Below are 20,337 nucleotides of genomic sequence, written 5' to 3'. Positions count from 1 at the left end.
GCCAGCAGGGCAGGGGATAGGCAACCCGCCTATGAGTCTCAGCTAGCAGCTGGAACTCTCCAGAACCAAACCCAGGACGGGGTCGGACACCTGAGTGCACCTCCACAGGCCAGTCCTCGTCCAGAAGGGGAAGAGCACCCAGAGAGGACACGGGTCACCCTACAAGTCTCCCCTGAAGAAGGGGTGTGCTCAGAGCATCTATAAGGCAACAGTAGGTCCCTGCGACCCCACTTCTGGGCCCAAGAGGACTCCAAGCCCTCCACGCCCTGCTCCCCAGAACAAGGACGTCAGGGTGAAGTGGACTTCCTAACGGGGAGCCCACACAGCTCAGCCCAGGCCATACCAATAGTCACTGTCCCCCAGCCAGGCCACTCTCATGTTATGCCTGCCATAGCCTCCGAATCTCTACCTCTTGTCCCCCTGATCCCCGCCAAATCACCTCTGCTCAAAAACCTTCCACGGCTCCCACGCCTTTGGGCATCTCAGTATGCCACAGGCCCCTGTGTGCCTTTCCTTGCCAGGGGGTCCTGCACAGGCCGCTCTCCTCTGCTGAGCTCATTCCTCAGCTCTCCAAGGCACCCTCCCTTCCCCCAGGAAGTCCCCAGGTTGGTGGGTGCCCCCCACGGACTCCCACAGTCCCCCACAGTTGATCTCCCAGTGCGTAAAGGCCTGTTCCCTGTCTGACTCCCCCTGGCAGTACCCACCACATCTGGGACAAATCTCGGCACATAGTAAGAATGGGAAGGAAGCCCAGAGTGAGAGGCCAGAGGCAGTGATCCTGGGCCAGGGCCACCCCCCGCGGAGAGACACCACCCCCATTGAGCAACAAAGCTCCCCACACACACCCCAGAGATTCCTCACCGCAGAAAGAAAAGCTAATGCCCAACCCAGGGGCTGTGGCTGGGTCTCAGGGATGAGAGAATGTGCACAATGCTGTCCCTTTTCCTCGGGAAGGTGGTTGCCACCCACGAGATTTCCCTTCCTGCCGGCCTCAGGTGCCCCAAAGGGGCCCTCTGCCGGGTCACCTCTTCCTGGGGGCCAGTTATCAACAGGAAAAACCTCTCCCCATAAAATACAGCAGCCCACAGCACACCAAGGCCCAGTAATGACAGCCACCTCATCGCATGCCACCTCTGTGCGAGGGACCTTATGTGGGCAATCACAATGGCCCAGGGGAGGGAGGTTCTGTCATTACCCCAGTGGACAGAGGAGGAAATGAAAGCATGGGGCAGTTCAGGAACCTGCCTAGTGCCACACAGCTGGAAAGGCACGATGCCGGCTGGTGACACCCAGCTCCCCACATGGCCTAGCACTCTGCAAGGGCATTTACCAAATTTGGACACTGAGCCCTGGCAACAGCCCCGGAGGTGGGTATAGGTATCACCCCCATTGAGGAAACAGAGGCTGCGAGGCCCAGTGAGTTGCCCCAGGCCAGCCAGCTGTCAAGTGGAGGAGAGGGACTCCAAACTGGGGCTTGAACCCAGACTCCAGGGTTGTGGAAAGGACAGGAGACAGTCACACATAGCACTTTGTAAAGGCTCTCGCTGGCCTCCGATGGCCCGGGGAGACGGTGGACTCATCCATCACCACATTCTCAGTAGCTGACAGGGGACCTGCCTGCAAACACTTTACACTGAGTCGGATCCAGGCTCCACTAGGATGTCAGTCCCACTCCCCCCGACCCATCACCCAACCCAACCATTTCCTGCCTGTCTCAGATACTTCCCACCTCCATGCTATCACTGGGCTGTGCCCTCTGGCTGGAACTGCCTTCCCCCTCTTTCCCACAGTTCAAAATCTTAGTCACACTTCAAGGCCCTACCCAAACATCATCTCTTCCATCACAGTGTTTTGTAGCTGTCCATTTGCATATAATTATAATAATAACTGGGGCATGAGCTAATGCATCTAACATTTAGCCCAGTGCCAGGCACAGAGGCAGCTCCCTGTGTTAACCATCACCGTCAACACTATTTCACTTAACCCTCACCAGATCTATTGTTAAACCCATTTTATAAAGGAGGAACCTGAGGCTCAGAGAAGCGAGCCCAACAGCACACAGGTAAGAGCAAAATTGAAACAGGAAGCCAAGCTGGCGTTTGTTCACTGCCCTGTCCCAGTGCCTAAACGGTACAATTCACAGAGAAAACTCACGAGTACTGGGTGACTCACGAGCACTCAGTCGACTGCTGGGACATTCCCCACTTGAGGGGCAGCTCCCCGTCTGATAACAGGCCACTGGGCCTGAGAAGGGTCCTCTGAGACCAAGTCCAAGCTTTCCATGAACAGATGGGAAACCGAGGCTAGGGGAGTGGGGAAGGAGCAGCCAAGCTCCCGCAGCCTCGTGCTCCTGCGAGCAGCTGCAGAGAAAGAAGTCAGTGGGCTTTTGGTACTCAGAGAAGAACACCGGCTCTGGCCTGAAATGCTCTCCCAGAGCCCTCCCTCTCCGCCTAGCCATCCCCTCGCCCCTTTCCTCCTTCTCCTCCTCCTCCCCAGGCTCGAAACCACCTTGGTATCCCTCCCCCACATGTCCTGTCCCCTCAGCCTCGGACACCACAGTGCCCACTTCTCCTTGGAACTCTCTGTAGCTACAATTACTGTCACTGTGAAAGGCTCCGTCGACCCGGCTCCCCACAGACAGAGACCTTGTTCCACCATTTGCCCAGCACCCAGCTCATGCCTGGCCCAGGCCAGAGCTCGATAAACAAGTGCTGAGTGAACAACGCCTGGGTGGAAGCTCATCGAGTTTTGGACGCCAAAATGGCCGTCCAGGAGGCTGCGTGGGACTCGGAAGGAGGCCGAGGAGGACAGAGTCTGGCTGGGCCTCCCCATCACGAAGGCAGCTTTGGGGCAAGGCGGAGGGCCAGAAGCCGGACGGGATTTCTCACAAAGCTGCCTTTAAAGCTCCCCTCAGTTAGCAAACATGTCACCTCGGCTCAGCAACCCAGGGCTGGTGAGAAAAGTGAGCGCTGAGGCCTGAGGAAGGAGGGACGTGGCTAAAGTGCAGGCCCAGAGAAACGCCAAGAAAAAGGGCAGACTGAAGACATGCCCACCCCAGGGCTGCCCTTTCCTTTACACCTCTGTGGTGGCCTCAGAGGGAGGAAGTCAATTCCCATCTTGACACAAACAGAGGGAAACAAAAGCCCTCTCATCTCCTCCTGCCCCTCCCTCCCTGCCTGGCAGCAGCCCCGTGCCCACAGCCTACAGTTGGCAGCTTGTTCTGGAGCCCAAAACCCAGGCATCCCTGCTCTCTGGGAGCACAGACCCAAGCTGGGAAGGGTGGAGATGAGGTGCCAAGGCCCCCATGCAGCGTCCCCAACCTGGGCCAGAACCAGCCTACCCACACCTCCCCTAAGCCCGCCCAGGAACCTGGCGCTGTGCCTGCCATGGAGGGTACCACTTCCACTCCTGGGAGCATGTCTCAAGTTGGGCTCCCAAGGCTGGTATCCTATACCAAGCCCTGACATTGCCAAGGTCACACCCCAGGCCAATGGAATCATGAAGAAAGGGTCAAAGGGAAGGTCAAAGGCAGCTGGAGACCCCCCGAGCTGCCAGATGCCCCAGGAGGACCAGCTACCCTGCACTGTGCAACCCTGCTCAGCTGTCTCATCCTCCTGCCCCCAAAGAGAGCCCTGGCTTGGAAGCAGGACACACAGAGCAGATCTCAGCTCAGTGGCCCAGTGGCCTCGCCTCTGAACCTCAGTGTTCTCTGTGCACTGGACATAACTTCTCCCTCAGACGGTTACTGTCATCAGGATTGGCACAGAGGACCTGTCAGTTTTCTGGGATGTTTCATGCCAAGAAACGGGCACCAGCAAAGAGCAACTAGAATGGCAGCTACCTGGCCCCTCAGCGGGCCACTCAGGGGATGAGAAGGTGACATGCTTGGGGTCCAATCTTTCTGGGCCCCTTTTGGTTAACTACTCAGAAAGGGGAAGTGGAGAGAGAAACCCCAGTGAAGATTCTGAAAGCAAACACCCCAGCAAACCTCACGCCACCACACCTCAGCTGACCAGAGCCCCTCTGCTCCGTGGCAATGCAGGTGGGTGCGTTCCTCGTCTCTCTGAGCCTCCGCTTCCCCAGGGTCGCCTCACAGGATGAACAAAGCTATGGTGAGGCTGGATGACGAGTGCTTTGAACTCCGTGAGGGCAGGACCGCGTGTGTCTTGCTCTCCTGGTATCTTGTGTGGCTACGTCTCTTTTGTTCTTATCACGTTGACTAAAACATCCAGATGAGTGCTAATGAAAATACCTTCACGGTTTCAACATCGAGTTTGCTCAGTCATGCTCAGTATCTGATGGATGATGCTGTACAGGGCTGAGTACCAGGTAGGGGCTGCTAAGAGAAAGGAGGGAGGACTTAGCTCTTCTCCCCGAACAAAAGAGTTGGATAATTCCCTGGGAAAATAGATGCTGGAAAAACCCAGTCATAACCATGCCCCAATCAAACCGGAGCCTGTTCTCAAGTGACCCACCAAAGACAGACAGATCTCCAGAGAGGGCTTTCTACCTCAGATGCCCAATGTGGGACAGGTGACCCTACGAGGTAGAGAGCGCCCCATCACTGGAGGCGTGCGGGCAGAGACTGGATGGATGGCCAACTGGCAAGGAGGCTGTGGAGAACATTCTGTGCCAGGAAGGAGGTTAACAGTAAAAACAAAAACTTTAGGACCAGCAGACTTGGCTCTGCTACTGACCATGACTTCCCAAGCCTAACTTTCTTTATCTATAATACGGGGAGAAAAATAGTACCCACCTCAGTGTTGTTGTGAGGACTAAATAAGACAATGTGTGAGAAGTGTCTGGCACTCTGCCTGACTATTGGTAAGAGCCTGCTAAATGACAGCTGCTGTTCTAATAAGAACCAATCACTAACAAATGCCAGTTGCCGAGGCCCAACCCTAACAGAGAATGGCTAAACAGACACAAATGCCCACATTTCATTAGCCAAGTGCCCTCTGACGTCAACATCCTCTGCACCGAGTCCAGGCTTTTTCCTAAGCTGCCTGAGGACCCAGACTCCCCCTGCCCATCTTACACATGCGCGCGCGCGCGCGCGCGCACACACACCACCACCACCACCACCACCACCACCACCACCACCACCACCACCACCACCCCCTGCAGTGCTGGCTCTCCAGGTCCTGAAGGCAAGTGAGGTGGGGGCAGGAGGAGGACTCCTGCCTTCTAAAGCCAGGGACGGAGAGGTTGAGGGGGGGTGGAAGGGAGGAAGATGAGCCAATATGAAAATTCACTCATGTGTTTGCTGCGGGGCCAGAGGAAACCCAATCCAGGGCTGGAATGCCGGGGACCCCCAGCATGGTGAGGCTTTATGCAGATAGAAGATGGAAAGTTTATTCAAATAACAAGACTCCTGCGGTTGGCTGCCCCTCTGCTCCACCCTGAGTCACCAGCTGCAGGTCTCCTCGGGCTCCCGAGGGGGCCAGAAGGGGAGGTACCAGAACTCATCCCCTTGGACGCCCTACCAGGCTCACATTTCTTGTTCCAGGTGCCTGCATGAACCCCCATCTGTGCTCCATGGGAAACTCTGTTCTCAGCTAGCAGGCCCAAGTCCTGTGTCTGCTTCCCAGGAAGGGGGTCCCTTGAGGGTGAGTGGGAATGGGCTCACTGTCTCCCCTGGCAGCGATGCATAGATTCCAATACAGACTCCAGTGGGTGATGCAGGGTTAGGAGTGCAGGGCCCTAAGTCCAGGCACTGACTTCCAGTGGGTGAGCTCGGGCAAGCCCCTCACCCTTCCTGGCTCTCCGTCTCCTGTCCAATGAATGGGCTGGACTCCACTGCACTGGACACACAAGGCCCTGGTGCCCTCCCACTGTGACATAAGATGGCATTCCCTCCCCAATACAGCATCACAGGGTCAGGTCCAGGGGCGCCACCACTCAGGCTTTATCACATTGCCCCAGATTTCACCTGTCAACCTGGGGTACCAATTGCACGGGCCGTGACAGTCACTCCCCCCATTCAATGGGTCAGAACCCGCCCCCCATGGTTATAAGCACAACTTTGCCTCAATAATTAACTGCTTAGTGTCCACAAGGGCAAGGACTCGGTCTATCTCATTCATGACATATCCCCGGCACTGAGCACAGTACCTAGCACGTAAATATTTGTCCCTGATTGTAAGATGACATCTGAGCACCTCAATTAGCACCTCCCCGGCATCTTAAGACACAGGAAGAGGCCAGCTCAAGCCTGGAGACAGACCCTTCCCCTGTCCCAGGGGCAGTGTTAACCATGGGCTCTCCAATCCCAGTAGGGTGCTCCCTGTACAGGTGGTGCCCGGTCTGGAGCCAGCCAGGCTAGCCCAAGGTCACACATCAACAGCAGAAAAGGTCACCACCCTGTCACACAAACCAAACTGTCACCTAAGCTCCAATCCTCAGTTTCTTCTTCCGGCAGATTCTGTCAACCGATACAGCACCTGCAAAAGGCCTGGAAATTGGAGCTGAGCAGGCCCTGTACTTGAGCCTCCTCTGCCCCCTCCAGCTGGCACAGGTGGTGGGTGGGGGACCACGCCGAGAGGCTGGAGGCCTGGGTCTGCCAGATTCTCACCCGGGGCAGGTACATCACCCTGCTTCTGTGTCCCCCACTAGAAGGAGATCCCAGCCCCACAAAGGGACAAATGTATCGGCACTTTGAAAAACAACTACCAATGTGTTGTGTGTATGGGGGCGCTGCTGCCATGGCCAGCAAGAACCAGGGCAAAAGCACCAATTTCTGAGAAATTCTGGTTCCCCACAATGGGCCTCTGCAGAGCTGCCCCTCCACCCATGACCCTGCTCTTCTCCATCCTTTTAGGTCTCACCTAGCTATCCCGCCCTCCAGCAAGCCTTCCCTCGCCTCCAAGTCTGGGTTACTGCTGCTCCCCGGGCTCCCAAAGATGACCTTACACCTGGCCTAGGACCCTTAGAGGGCAAGGACCATGCTGCCTCCCCACCCATCCGGCACCCACAGCCCCACACACGACCTGGCACTGAGCAGGCTCTCAAACAACGGTGGAATCAATACATTAATGCCATAGAAATGATCACTGTCCCACAGAGTACTGTTTACAACAGTGAAAAACAGAAATAACCCAAGTGGCCATCGAGAAGGATCTGGCTGAGAAAGTTGAAGCGCAGACTGCTGGGACATAATGAAATACCCCACAGCCATTCAACATGCTGCAGGGGGATGCCATGTACGCAGATGCCCACAACCCACTGTTGGTTATGCATCAGGGAAAGGCCTGAAAGTCACTCTTCTGGGTGGTAGGATTACTGGCGATTTTCATCTTCGTCCTATTACTTACCTTTATTTTCTAATTTTCATTGATCATTAAATATTGCTTATGTAACAACAGCAGCCACAAATGGGGCAGCTGAGGAAGCTCAAAGTTGAAAGTTCAAGCCTCCAGAGGCTGAGAACCTGCCCTTTGGCGGATGCTAGCAGGTGGGAGCCACTGCAGGTCTAAGAGGGAGGTCAGAGCTTGCTGCCAAGAGACCCGGCCTACTACACCATCCTGCCACTAGAGTCTAGGCTGCGCTAAAGCCACTCCCTCCACCTACCTGTACCCCAACTCTGGTGGCCAAAATCCATCCTGTCCTTTAAGACTCAACTCAAACACTCCACCTTCCAGAATCTTCTCTGCTTTCTCCCTCTTTCCCAAGCATGCCCTGTGCTTTGCAATCCCCGCAGGACTCCACTCAGACCAGGGTGGCTCAGATTCTGGAGTCAGAAGAATCAAAATTTCCCCCAAAATATGGTCAATAGGACTATTTTTTAAATTTAATATATTTACCATGAAAAAGAAACCAAGAATGAAAAAAATTTTAATAATCCATTACCCTACCATCCCTAAAAAAAAAAAAAAAAAAAAAAAAAAAAAAAATCTCTATTAATATTTTAACGAATTTCCTTCTGTATTTTTTCTGCACCTGTACAGATATATATACTCGCAGACATACAGAGCTGTATCTTCACCTTACTGGCTACATATTATGCCATTGAACATGACCTACTGGTTGACATTGCTCCACCCACCCTCCTTTTTTCCCGTTTTAACCAATGCTGTAAGGTAATGTAACCATTCGGCCACATTCAGGTAAATTCCCCGAGTGGAATGGCGGGGAGCTTTCACCAGGGGCTTTGAGCCGCCTTTCTGCTGGTGCTCCCACTGGTGGTGGGGCTTCGGAGGCCCACCCTCCTTGGGCATCCATTTCCTACCCAGCCTTTAGAAAGACCCAATGCCTGAGTCCCGGTGCCTCTGTAACCCATATTTTCGCCTTAGGATACACAAAGAAAGGCTTTCAGGGACTACAGTACATCCAGTCTGGCACTGTGATTATGCAGCCCCACAGGCTGTGCTCGTGGTCCTGAAACGGCCGAGGAATGACGTCCCAGGCCACGTGTGGGGCCAGCAGCAGGACCTGGCCTCCATCAAGAGCTCTCCTCTCAGATGGGTATTTTACCCGACAAGGAACTGAGGCACCAAGAGGGAAGGGACTTGGGCCCGCTCTCCCACCCACTCAGAGGATCCTGGCAAGTCCCTTGGCCACCAGGAGCCTGTTTCCTCATCTGTGACAGGAGGGCAAATAACAGGCATTGCTGTGACAATCCCAGGGAATGTGTTCGCACGGGCCTGGTGCAGGGCCCACAAATGTGAGCTCTCAAGGAGGCTGGTCATTTCATCACAAACGATTTGCCCTCTGATAGTTATTTAATTAATAACCAATAACTATTGTTCGATGCATCTCTCCTTGAATTCTACACAGGCAGGGCCTGGGCAAGTCTTGTTTGAGTGCCAAACACATAGTAGGGCCCTCAGACAAGTGTGCCCCTGTGCCTGACACACAGTGAGTCTGTGGGGGCACCAGGACCCAGGTACCGGGTCCCCTGCCTGTCACACCAGGGGTTCAGTCCTGGAGGCCCAGCATGTGATGCTGCAGAGGCTGGGGAACCATGGGGAGGGTTTTGGGGGGAGAGCCAGGGGGTGGGTCAGACCCAGAGCGAATCCCTAGGCCCCTGATTCTCTGGCCACCTCCTCAGGGCTCAAGGACAAGAATAAAGGGCTTACAGCCGATGAGTCAGACTGGGAAGAATATGGCCAGGAGGAAGGAAGCCACATGTGCTGCAGGAGCTCCGTGCCTGCGGTCTCAGACATGGTGGGGCCCAAACCGCTCCTTCTAGGAGGAAGAGGGGAAGTCAGAACCAGCCAAGGCTCTGCAGCCGCCTGCATCTGCAACCCCCCGCCTGCATCTGCACCCCCCTTCTACCCCCTGATGCACACTTTGCCTCCCACCAGACCCTTCATCCAAATACCGTGTTTCCCCGAAAATAAGACCTAGCTGGACCAACAGCTCTAATGCGTCTTTTGGAGCAAAAATTAATATAACACCTGGTCTTATAGTAAAATAAGACCGGGTCTTATATTAATTTTTGCTGACCGGATCTTATATTAATTTTTGCTCCAAAAGACGCATTAGAGCTGTTGGTCCAGCTAGGTCTTATTTTCGGGGAAACACAGTAGCTTCAGGGTGCCTAAATGCTACAGTAAATGTAACGTAAATCCTGCAATGACATTCATTCATTCATTCACCGCTAAGGAATTAAAACCGTTTAAACCAGTGTTAATGATAGCTATTGATTATTGAGCATTTCCTGTGTCCAGCACTACGTTAAGTACAGAAATGTAATTCATTCATCACATAATACAATTTAAACTTTACAACCCAGTGAAGTATTATCATCATCCCCATTTTACAGCAAAGAGCCAGAGTGACTGTCCCAGGGGCACCTGGCTTGTAGCTGCTGAACAAGCTCTGACCCACAAGGCCACACTGTCCACCTCAGGGGAGCCCACGATGACCGAGCCCTCGTGGTATTCATATCAGAGAAGAATTACAACCACAACCACAGAAGGAGCGCCGAGAGGGGCCCCGACCCAGCCTGCCTGGGGTGGAATCCATCAAAGAGTACTCCTTTCTGCAGGGGCTGGGCCATGAACCCACAGGGCCTTTCGGGGTCCCTAACTTGACCCACAGGGCTTCCCAGAGGCTCTCATCCAACTTCTTCATTGAACCCTGGGAAACTGAGGCCTAGAATGGAGGCTGGACAGAGCTCCCATCCACAGAGCCGGACTCTCAGAAGCCACACAGGGCTCTCAAGAAGAGGGGAGGGGAGGGGAGGGAAGGGGCTCTGCCCCTAATCACACAGGAAGTCTGCTGGTCCACCCTGGGGGCTGCCAGCCAGATCAGCAGCCCAGCCCCCAACCAGTGGGGCAGGCCCCAGAAGCAGCTCCTCTCAGATTCTGCCACAATCTCAACAGGAAAACAGGAAAGCTGAGCTGGGCGGCCTGCTGCAGCCTGACTTGGCTTGGAGGCTTGGTCTCCTAGGAGCAGGCCGACTCTCAGGTCACTGAGAAAGTAACCCTTCTGCTGGGAGAGAGGGGCCACGCCTCTGGCCTCAAAGAAGTGAAGAGATTCTGCAGTCGGGCTGGCCTCGGGTCAGGGAGAAAGAAAGGGCTCCTGTGTTCAACCACTCGGCTCAAATCGTCCCCCACACTCGCCACCTCCTTGAGAGACAGGATCCTCCCCATTTTAGAGACAGAGAACTGAGGCCCCTTGACAAAAGTCACCGTGAGCTGTCACTGCACTGAGCTGAGCCTGGAGAGCTGAGCAGTGGTAACACTAGGGGGTCAGGCCCTGCCTCTTCCCCCCTCCCCTTTTCCTGGAAGCATTAAATATGGGAGTGGGGGTGGGCGGGGGCTGTAGCTTTGGCTTTTTTTAACCTTCTATAACACCTCACTGTCTGCGCACCGACAGGCCTGGGCTGTCTCCTCAGACACAGGCCTATCTGTGAGGCAGGCACAGGGCCTCTTCTCTCTCACTTTCATGGAGGGTTTGTTTGTTTACTCAGTTCTCAGAATTATAACCTTCGCAGCCACTCATTCCTTCCCTGACCAGTCTTTGCTATCTAAGGCCGTCCATGGTGGAAGAGGGGACACAAGAATGGAAAGGGCTTCATGCTTCAATGGCGGCCCTGGGTTTTTGGCCCTGATCTAAGCCTCTGGGACCCTGGGTATGTCCTCTCCTCTTCCTGGGCCTCAGTTTACTCAGGAATGAAATGGAGGGGATCTGTTAGATGACCGCAAAGGGTCCTGACTGGCTAGGAGAAAGAAGGGTCTGGACCAGAAAAAAAGAAAAGCAGCCACTGCCCATCCCACAAGCTCCAAACTCACCAAGGAGGAGATGTGGCCAGAGCAGAACTGAGCAAACCTTCCACCTTCCGCACGGCTAGCTGGCTGCAGGCTCCCCAAAGCTTACGCTCTGTTCTCTTTTCTCCCAACCCCTTCCCCAAACATTCCCAAAAAAACAAACAAAAAAAGAGAAAGCAAAAAGTGAAATACAAGTGCAATTGCCAGCTCACTTCCCCTTTGGATGTCCCATCACCCCTTAAGTCCCTAACTCCTCCCAGAATGGAGCTAAAATGGAATTGCCACTTACTGAGCACCTTCCCTGTGCCATGAACAACTGCCTCTCAGAATCTTCACACACACCAGAGGCAGGGATCCCCTTCCCATTTTACTGACAGCTGAGGCTCCAAGGAGAGTGCCTTGCCCACGGCCACCGGGGGTGGGGGTGGGGGTGTCTCACTGGCACTGCCTCCCAGTCAAGGTTGGACTCACTGACTCTTGAGTTGGGCTGACCAAGGGTTTAAAGCCAACATGTGCTTTGTGAAACATAAGGATCCACTGTCTTTGCAACACAAACCACATTGCTTCCAGTTTGATGGAGCTTCTTGGCTGGTATAAGTCCCACGAGCTCGTGTCACTGCTTCATCCCCACCACCCTGCTCAGGCCCTCAGGCCCCACACAAGACAGCTCTTCCTTTCACACAGCAAGATGGTATCATGCAATAAATATTTTCTCGGTACCTGCACTGTGCCTTCAACGCAACCCAAGGTCCACAGGCTCCCAAGAGGTCAGAGCCAGAAGGACACTAGAGACTGTGCCCATTGCACAGAAAGATAAAGTGAGGCCAGAGAGGAAGAAGGGCTTACCAAAAGTCACCTGGCACCAGCACTGGGACTCTCACCTTTAGCTAGCATCCATAAATGGCTACTGGAAGGGGGGGTGGATTTGAGGTGAGTGGAACACAAGAGGATAGTTTCCTGCCCAAAGGACTCCTCTTCTAGAAGATTCTATCTTAAAAAACTCAGCTGGACACAAATAGCTCTGTTCTGCCTGGAATGTGGGGAGGATGGACAGTAGCTTTAGCTGGCTTGGCCACAGATGTGTAAGTGGGAAACTGGGGTTCATACTTTGCAAACCACAATTCATTCTTCCTCTGCTCCTCATGAAACCCAGTCACTGACTGGAGCCCCACCCCCGCACATGGACCCTGTACCTGGTGCCCTGGGCCACGCCCACAGTTTTGACCTCCCTGAAAGGAGGGGCTCCCGTGGCCAGGCTCCTATCATGGACTTTACACAACAGTGATAGCTAATGACAATAGGAGCCAATGCTTTCTTAAATGCAAAGAGATCTACCCACAGCATCTCATTGCTCCCTCACAAACTAGCAGGTCTGCGCGACTATTATGCCCACTTTCCAGATGAGGAACCTGAGACCCAGAAAAGGGAAGGCACCTGTCAAACAACAGGGCAGCAGAGACAGGATCTCAAAACCAGGTCTTCAGAATCCAGGTCCAGCCCTCTTCCCACTCCGCCCCTTTGAAGGGCAGGAGGTTCTCATACTCAGAGGCGCTTAGGAAGGGAGTGAGTCTCCTGTCATTACAGGAATGGGAGCAGAGGCTGCAGGGTCACTGGCTGCCTTGATACCTATGGGGTCCATCCGCCCCATAAGGCCAAGAAGAAAAGATATCAGACCTCCCCAACCTCGCGCACCACCATCACGGAGGCCTAGTTATTCCAAATGCCCCCCACACACTGTCCCCAGACTGTGCCCCACCGCCATCCACCCTGCTCCAGGCCTCCCTCTCAGCACGGGGCCTCCTCCGTTCATCCTGCCTCACGCACAGCTGCACTGCCTGTGCCACTTTCTGCCTGAAAATGCCTCTGAGGCTTCCCCATGACCTTCATGACAAAGTCCCCTCCTGTCCAAGGTTAGTCCCTGTGGTTCCCTCCCTCACTCACTAGGCCAGTCCCCTTCTCACACTTTTCCTGCAGGTCTGCCCCTCTGAGAAGGGCAGGCGCCCTGCAGGAGTTTGTGTATCAGTGAGCCCCCAGTGCCTACCGCAGTGCCTGGCACATAGTAGGTGCTCAACAGCTATTTATCGAATGAATAAAAGAACGACCAAGTGTGTCTGGGGCCAGAGCTCATCCACACCCCTGCGGAGTCTCATAGGCATGCAGACAGGGACTCTCCACCTCAACTTCTAACATCCAAAGCACGCATCCCTGCCTTTGGGGAGCACCTCAACACCCCAAGGAAAGGGTTTTCAGAGGCAGAGAATTGCCATGAGTAGATACTGGTCTTGGGGCCACAGATGTGGAGAAAAGGCATAGAGAGGCACAGCCGTTGGTCGAGTCACATAGCAAATGATCAACCGGACCAGGCTTGGGACCCACAAGTCTAGTTCTAGACACGTGGCCAGGTGGGGGGGCGGGGGGGTGTTCCCATCTGTCTTTCGCCCACATATTCTGTGTCCTGCCCAGTCCTGGGCACGGTATGGACGCTGCTGTTGAACGACTGACTCTGCTGTGTAACCATGGCCCGTGTCACCACCCTCCAGGTACCTGCAGGTCTGATAACTGCAGGTATCCAGGGCCACAGGCTGGTGCTCCTCAACCTGAGGCAGGCCACCTTCCCAGGGCACAAGGCCGGAGGCCCCAGGACACACCTGGCACATCTCCCTCCATGAAGTGCCAATCGTAAGCTCCCACTGCCTGTGTTCTCAGCCCTCACCAGCCCTGTGCTGCACTGTCCAGGGGCGGTCACTTTGATCCTCACTACTGTCATCCTCTCTTATACAGGAAGCTGAGGCTCATAGGTGACTGACTTGCCCCAAAACACCAGTCCATCGAACCCAAGCAGTCTGACTGCAGAGCCTTGCCTCAAACCTCTCAACTCCCTGCTTCTTCTAATTTACCGTCTACTATGTCACCAGGCAGTGGGCCACAGGTAGTACATCTCCAAACCTGGATGGTTCCCAGGGGGTGGAACCAGGTGCCATGAGGAGGCGGGTACTTCCTGTTCTTCCAGTTTTAAAAATCTGTGAGATCAGAAGATTGCAGGCTTCCAGAATGAGGCCCTGAGATTCCACCAGGAGGGGGACAAGGCTCAGCCCCACCCTCGAGGGTTTAAACCTAGGCATCTGCCTTCATTATTCCTTAAAACTGCCCAGCATAAGCTACAGAACCCCCTTCTTCCCCCCACCTCACAGAGAAGTGGAGGGGAGTGGAGCGGGGGAAGGGAAAAGCAGCTCAGGAATTTGTGCAACCCACAGGATGCTGCTGCTGGAGACCCAGGGCAAAGTGAGTCATAAGCTCTGCCTGCAGAGGAGGAGGGGGCGACACGAGGGAGAACAAGACGGGCCAACGAGGGACTTGAGTCTCAGGCTGAGTAATGATGGGAGGGATAGATTTGTGCAACTGTACTAGAGCCTCTGACACATTCCACTCTGCTCCCAAATCCCCTCCCCCCCACTGCCTGCCTCCTTTGGGGACTTTTCCACATTGTCCCCTGCCCAATCTGGGCACCAGGAAACGTCTGGTCACAGTGGAGCATGGTTTTAGCAGCAAAGGCCTTGGACTCCCAGATCTGGGCGTAGGCCTGCCACAGACTAGCTCTGCCCCCACCTGTTCAACATTGGGGAGGGGCACAGAGGGTGAGGATTCAATGAGGTATACAGGCAAAGGAAGGCCTAGCACATAGTAAGTGCTCAGTTAAATGGCAACTGATCTTACAGGTATCGTTCAGAGCCTGATACAGCCCTTCCCTACTCCATCAGCCACCATTCTCAGGCAGGAGACATATCAATGGCGTCCTTGCAGCAAGAGTAAGTGGTGACACATACCCAGAGGCCAACGTCATCTGTCCACGTCCCAGCTCACAGGCCGCCCCTTTGAGCCTACTCCCCTGTGGATGTTCAGACATGACAGGGGCTCCCAGGAAGGAGCCTCCCTCAAAATGCCCATTGGTAGAAGCAGGCCAGCGCACACAGGCAGACTAGGGCCAGCGGATGAGTCTGTCCTCAGCAGGGAGCTGACCAGATGGGAAAGGAAGCAAACACAGTGACTCAGTTTGCCCTTGAAAGCCAACTGTCTGGCCACAGTGGAGTGTGGCAATGCCCAGCATTAAGGGAAAGGCTTAGGAAATGGCCTTTCTCCACAGGGATGCCTCAGGTGGCACAAGAGGCAATGCTTGGGATTCTTCAAGGGAGGTTCTAATGACCTATAAATCGTTTAGTGGAGGAAGCGAGACACAAATTGAGCCATGGTCTCAGCAACGTATACCAATAAACACAGAAAGGAAAGACTGCTAAAGAATACAGTGGTTCCCTCAGGATGGTGAGTGATGCCTAGTCTTGTCTCTAAACTTCATTCCTTGGAGGCAGGGAGGGAGGGCCGTGGCCCAGTTTGGGTTTAGAAAGGTCTCTGGCAGTGTGTACGGGAAGGATGGAGGGGTGGAGTGGGAAGGGTGGAGGGGTGAGGCAGGAGGCAGCTCCTAGCAGGCGAGGCCAGAGGTCTCAGCACTGAGAAAGGAACAGAGTGGAGGCTGAATGGCAGGGGAGGGCAGGGTCAACCCCAACAAAAGCACGTTATGTAAGAGACACAAGAGTGGCGCAGAATCCCCAGACACTTCACCCCTGGGGCTGACCCCGACCTTAATGAAGGGCAGTAACCCAGGCTGAGCCCGGCACTGCTTCCGGCCAGCCTGGTCTCTCGGCAAAGCTCAGACAGCAGCTAGGAAGCCACGCACTTGGATGGGGGCTGGCCCAAAGCAGACACCTCCATCCGTTCACTCCTGGGACCTACAGCCATTTTCCAAATGTGGAGTGGTAGGTTTTTAAAATCAATTTGGAAAAAGGCATTCTTTGTTTTGCTCAATAAACAAACAAGATACTCGTACAGAGTTCATACCAACAGGACGGAGTGTCAAATGTTTACAGCCTTTTCAGAGGCTATGTGTCAATACATCTAAACGGGACCCAGGAGTTCCATTTTGAGGCCTCGGTGACACTGGAACAAGGTGCGGGATATGTACACAGTTTCGGGCAGCGCGGTGATTGCTAGCCAAACACTGGAAATAACCCCAATGTCCATTAACAAGGGACTAGGTAAATAAACCACACCAAGCACAGAAAGAAACCCACGGATAGAAGAATGAGGCAGACTCGTATGTTCTGGCACGGAGAGATGTTCAAAATATACTGAGTGAAAAAACGTCAAACCACAGAAACATATCATTGGACCTCTTTTTATAAACAGAGCTAACTGCATGTGTACACAGAGCTGTATGTTTGGAAACAGCTACACATCAAACTTGAGTGATTTCTTCTGGGAGGGGGTTGAAGGGAGGGAAGACGGAGGGAGCTTTGGTTTTTTCACTTTACTCTCCCACATTGTGTGCGCAATGCCCCTGCAATCAGACAACTGTTCATTTGCAGTGTTTGCGTAGAGTCGGGAAGGACTGGGGGGAACAAACGTGAGTACAAATAGGTAGAGGGTTTCTTTCAGGGGTGATAAAAGCGTTTTAAAATGGACTGTGGTGATGGTTGCACAACTTTGTGGATACATAAAACAATACTGACTTTTACACTTCAAGTGGATGCATAGTCTGGCAGGTGAATTCTATTTCAAAGAAGAATCAGCAAAGGGAAGGGCAGAGCGAGGAGCACAGGTGCAGGCGGACTCCCTCACCAGCCCTCAGGGAATCACCTTTAGGGCAGTATGCTTGTATATAGGGGGGAGGGTCCTTGGCCCCCACAATTTCCTCCTGATCAATAGACCTTCTGGAGCAACAGCTGAGTCCTTCCAGAGCTGTCCTAGAGGCAGAGCCCCATCCCCCGGCCTCCCAGGCAATGCCAGGTTTCCTGCCAAAGCCACAGCACCCAGCCCCTACTTGCACATCTTGAGCAACAGTGAGCTCACTCCCTCACCTGCTCCATCTTGATTTGTGTCTCAGACCATATGCAAAGAACCCCTCATACAGCGCTGACACAGGCCACCCAGGTATTTCCACTCTCTTACCCTAGTGCTGTCCTCTGGACCAGGTGGAAGGTGTGGGTTGGCCTAACCCTGACCCCTCCACATCCTAGTTCCTTGCAGGATTCCCCATCTCTGCCCTCCCACTCCAGATAGTCGACATCCATCTCACACATATGACAAAACAGAAGGAACCAGGTCATCAAGATTTCTGAAAACCTGGTGGATTCTTGAATCCAGGGACCTGGCATCCACCCTGACCCCGGGACTGCACAAACCTCAGAGAAACGGGACCTAAGCCACAGCTACAATTGCCTCCTTCAAACTCCAAATAGCTGGCCACTCTCCTTGCCCACTGGAGAATCAATTACAGGGAGTAAATGATAATCTCACCCTGAGCACTTACTATGCCCCAAGCACTGGGCTGACTTTCTTACCTGCATTATTGCATTAAGTCTTTGGCAACAGGACCTAGCAGGAAGGGACTATTAGTCCCATTGTACAGATAAGACAATAGAGGTTAAGATGTTGGCCCAAGGTCCCACCAGCTAACACACAGTGGAGTCAATGTGGGGACCCTGAGATTTGTGGGAAATTTTGGGCTCATTAGGCCCTCAGAGCTGGAAGGGACCTCAGCTTACCAGGTAGCACACCGCTTCAGTTCTCAACTAGGGGAACGGTCCCGGACAGAGTACCTAGCTGTTCGAGGTTACACAGGCCTCCTGGCTCCCAGGCCAGGCCTCTTTCCTCCATGCAAACTCCCATGAAAACAGGAGGAAATCATCCTGCCATCAGCCTCATGGGGCCCTGGTGTGAGAACAAGCCCGTGCTTGCCAGGGGCTTTGAAATCCCAGGATGAAAGGCGCCGTGACAGCAAAACAGCACCATGGGCAGGAGCGCGCCTGACCCCTGCCAGGACTTGCAGGCTGGCATTCACCTGCTCACCTGCTCGGGGGCGGGCCGGCCAAGCCACAGAACCCTAACAGGCCTCAGAGCTCAGAGCACTGTGGGAAGCGGATATTCCAAACCCTGACGTTTCTACAGGGCCGGCCCTAGGTCTGCTGGGCGGAGAACCAGTCCCCAGGTAGGGAGGGCACTGGAATTTTAATTGTCTGGCATAAAAATGCCCACTGCTCTTTGGGTGGAGTGAGGAGGGTGCCGGATCACTGGAGGTGGCAAAGGCACGCCCTCATTCCCCTCCAGCAGACATTTCTACAGCAGCTCACTTCCTTGGGAGGGGGCTGGAGGCTTGCTGGTTTCCTCCCCTTTCAACCTCCCACCCCCACACCTCAGGAGCTTCCTCAGGTGAGCCTGCACCAGGAATTTGAGGCATTTGAAGAGGGTTATTAATAGCACTGAAGTGTTGAGAAGAGGGAGGCCAGCAAGCTCTGAGTGGGCACAACCCTCTTCCACCCAGCCTGGTATCCACAAAACAAACCCAACCCTGTCCAGGAGAGGACACTTCACCTTTTGTGGTCTCAGTCTCCTCCCCTGTAAATGGCAGGGGAGAAGAGGGGGAGCAGGCAGTTCCCTGCCCAGGAGGTGGGAAGAGGGGAGAGCCAAGGCTGGGTGTGGGGGAAGGAAAAACCCCACTGAAGAGGGGGAAGCACACCCCACCCAGGCTGGGTGAGGGGCCCCAACAGGAGGTCATGAATGGACAGACTGTTACAGAGCCCCAGGAGGCTGCCACCGGCAGGGAGGGGACAGGAAGACTCCGCCCCGGCCTTCCTCCTCCCAGAGTCCAGGCCTGTCCTACAAGCAAGACTTCCAGGACTTACTCCCCTGCTGGTCCAAGGCTGGAGAGGGTCTGACTCATTTCTACATCACCCTCACCCCTGGCCCAGCCCCAGGCCTGGCAAAAAGGGGAAGCTTAAGCCCTGGACCCAGGAACACAGTTATTGGACAAGCCTTTCCCAGCACCTCTTTTGTGCCCAGAGGGGTGGGGCCACATGGAGTTAAGGGCCACCTGGTCCCTGTTCTCAAGGGGGATGAACAGACAAAACACAGCTGCTGAGGTCTGCTGAACATATCGAGGTAAATGTAAGTGGACACAGAGTTCTGGGTCCACTGGACAGGGAGAGGCAAACACGGCCCAGGGGAACGGTCTCCTCTTTCCACAGGCTGCCCCACAGGGACCGGCAGCCGGTGCACTGGTGCCTCCTCTATGCCAGGCCCTGTGCTAAGCAAGCTACGTAAATTAGCTCACTTAAGTCTCTCAACAACTCATAAGGAAAGAAGAAACCATTCACCCCATTTCAAAGAGGAGAAAACTAAGGTGCCAGGATATTAAGAGGCTTGTCCAAGATCTCACAGCTGAGAAACAGGTGCTGGGGTTCCGCCCAGGCAGCCTCAGCCAAGGCAGAGAGGTGAGCCACAGAACTGAGCTTCAGGCAGCCTGACATTCTCACCCTGTCTCCATTCTCCTGGGGAGAGGAGACCCTCAGTACCGGCTGCATGTAGTTGCCTCCCTCGGAGCCTGGGGCCCTTCTGAGAAGTGGCCACCGTGTAGTGACAGGCTGGGAGCAGAGCTGACTGGAGGAGGAGACTGAGGAGGCTAGGCTCTGGCCTTCAACAGTCCCCTGAACACGGCTGCCAGCAGGAGCACCCTGCTACGCCGGAGCCAAAAAAGAGGGGTTCTGACCCACTCGTTCTGTGCACCCCATCTATCCCTAACCCCACTTCCCAGGCTCAGTCCCAGGCGTTGATGGGCTGGTCCCTGGAAGCCTGCGCCACGTGTACTGGGGCTGGGGCCAGGGCGAGCTGCGGACCGGGACAGTTAAGGAAAGCGGTCAGTACATGCTGGCCGAGCGGCGGGCCTGTAATGCTTCCGGATGGGGATACCCGAGGTCGGGGGAAGGGGGGGGGGTCGGAGAGAGACTGCGACCCCTCCCACAGCTCCATTGGGGTAGTGTGTTGGGGGATCCGATGGGACTGGCTCCAGGGAGGTTCCAGTTGAGTGTGGTGGGGGTTTAAGTGCCCTCGGGAGGGGGAAGGGTGAGCTCAGAAGAGGTTGGGAAGGGGCGCCCAGACGTGGAGGAAACAAGCTGGGACGATGGACTTGGTCCCCAGCCACTCCCGCCTTGCCCGGGGCCTGACTCTCCCGGGACCCCTGCCACAGCGCGAACAGCGGGCCGGGATGGTGGCGTAGCCCGGGAGCTCCCAGCTG

General features: G+C 54.6%; 1 protein-coding gene across 1 annotated transcript in view; it reads right to left on the bottom strand.

Moving 5' to 3' along the window:
• Positions 1-20,337, bottom strand: part of NIBAN2 (niban apoptosis regulator 2) — a 48,937-nt gene that overhangs the window by 28,333 nt on the left and 267 nt on the right. The window lies entirely within an intron of this gene.

This window comes from Rhinolophus sinicus, chromosome 16 (assembly GCF_057876585.1).
Source record: "Rhinolophus sinicus isolate RSI-liver-muscle chromosome 16, RSI-T2T, whole genome shotgun sequence".
Lineage (NCBI taxonomy): Eukaryota > Metazoa > Chordata > Mammalia > Chiroptera > Rhinolophidae > Rhinolophus > Rhinolophus sinicus.
Note: the sequence above shows the minus strand (reverse complement) of the source record. Positions and strands in the feature narration are given on the sequence as shown.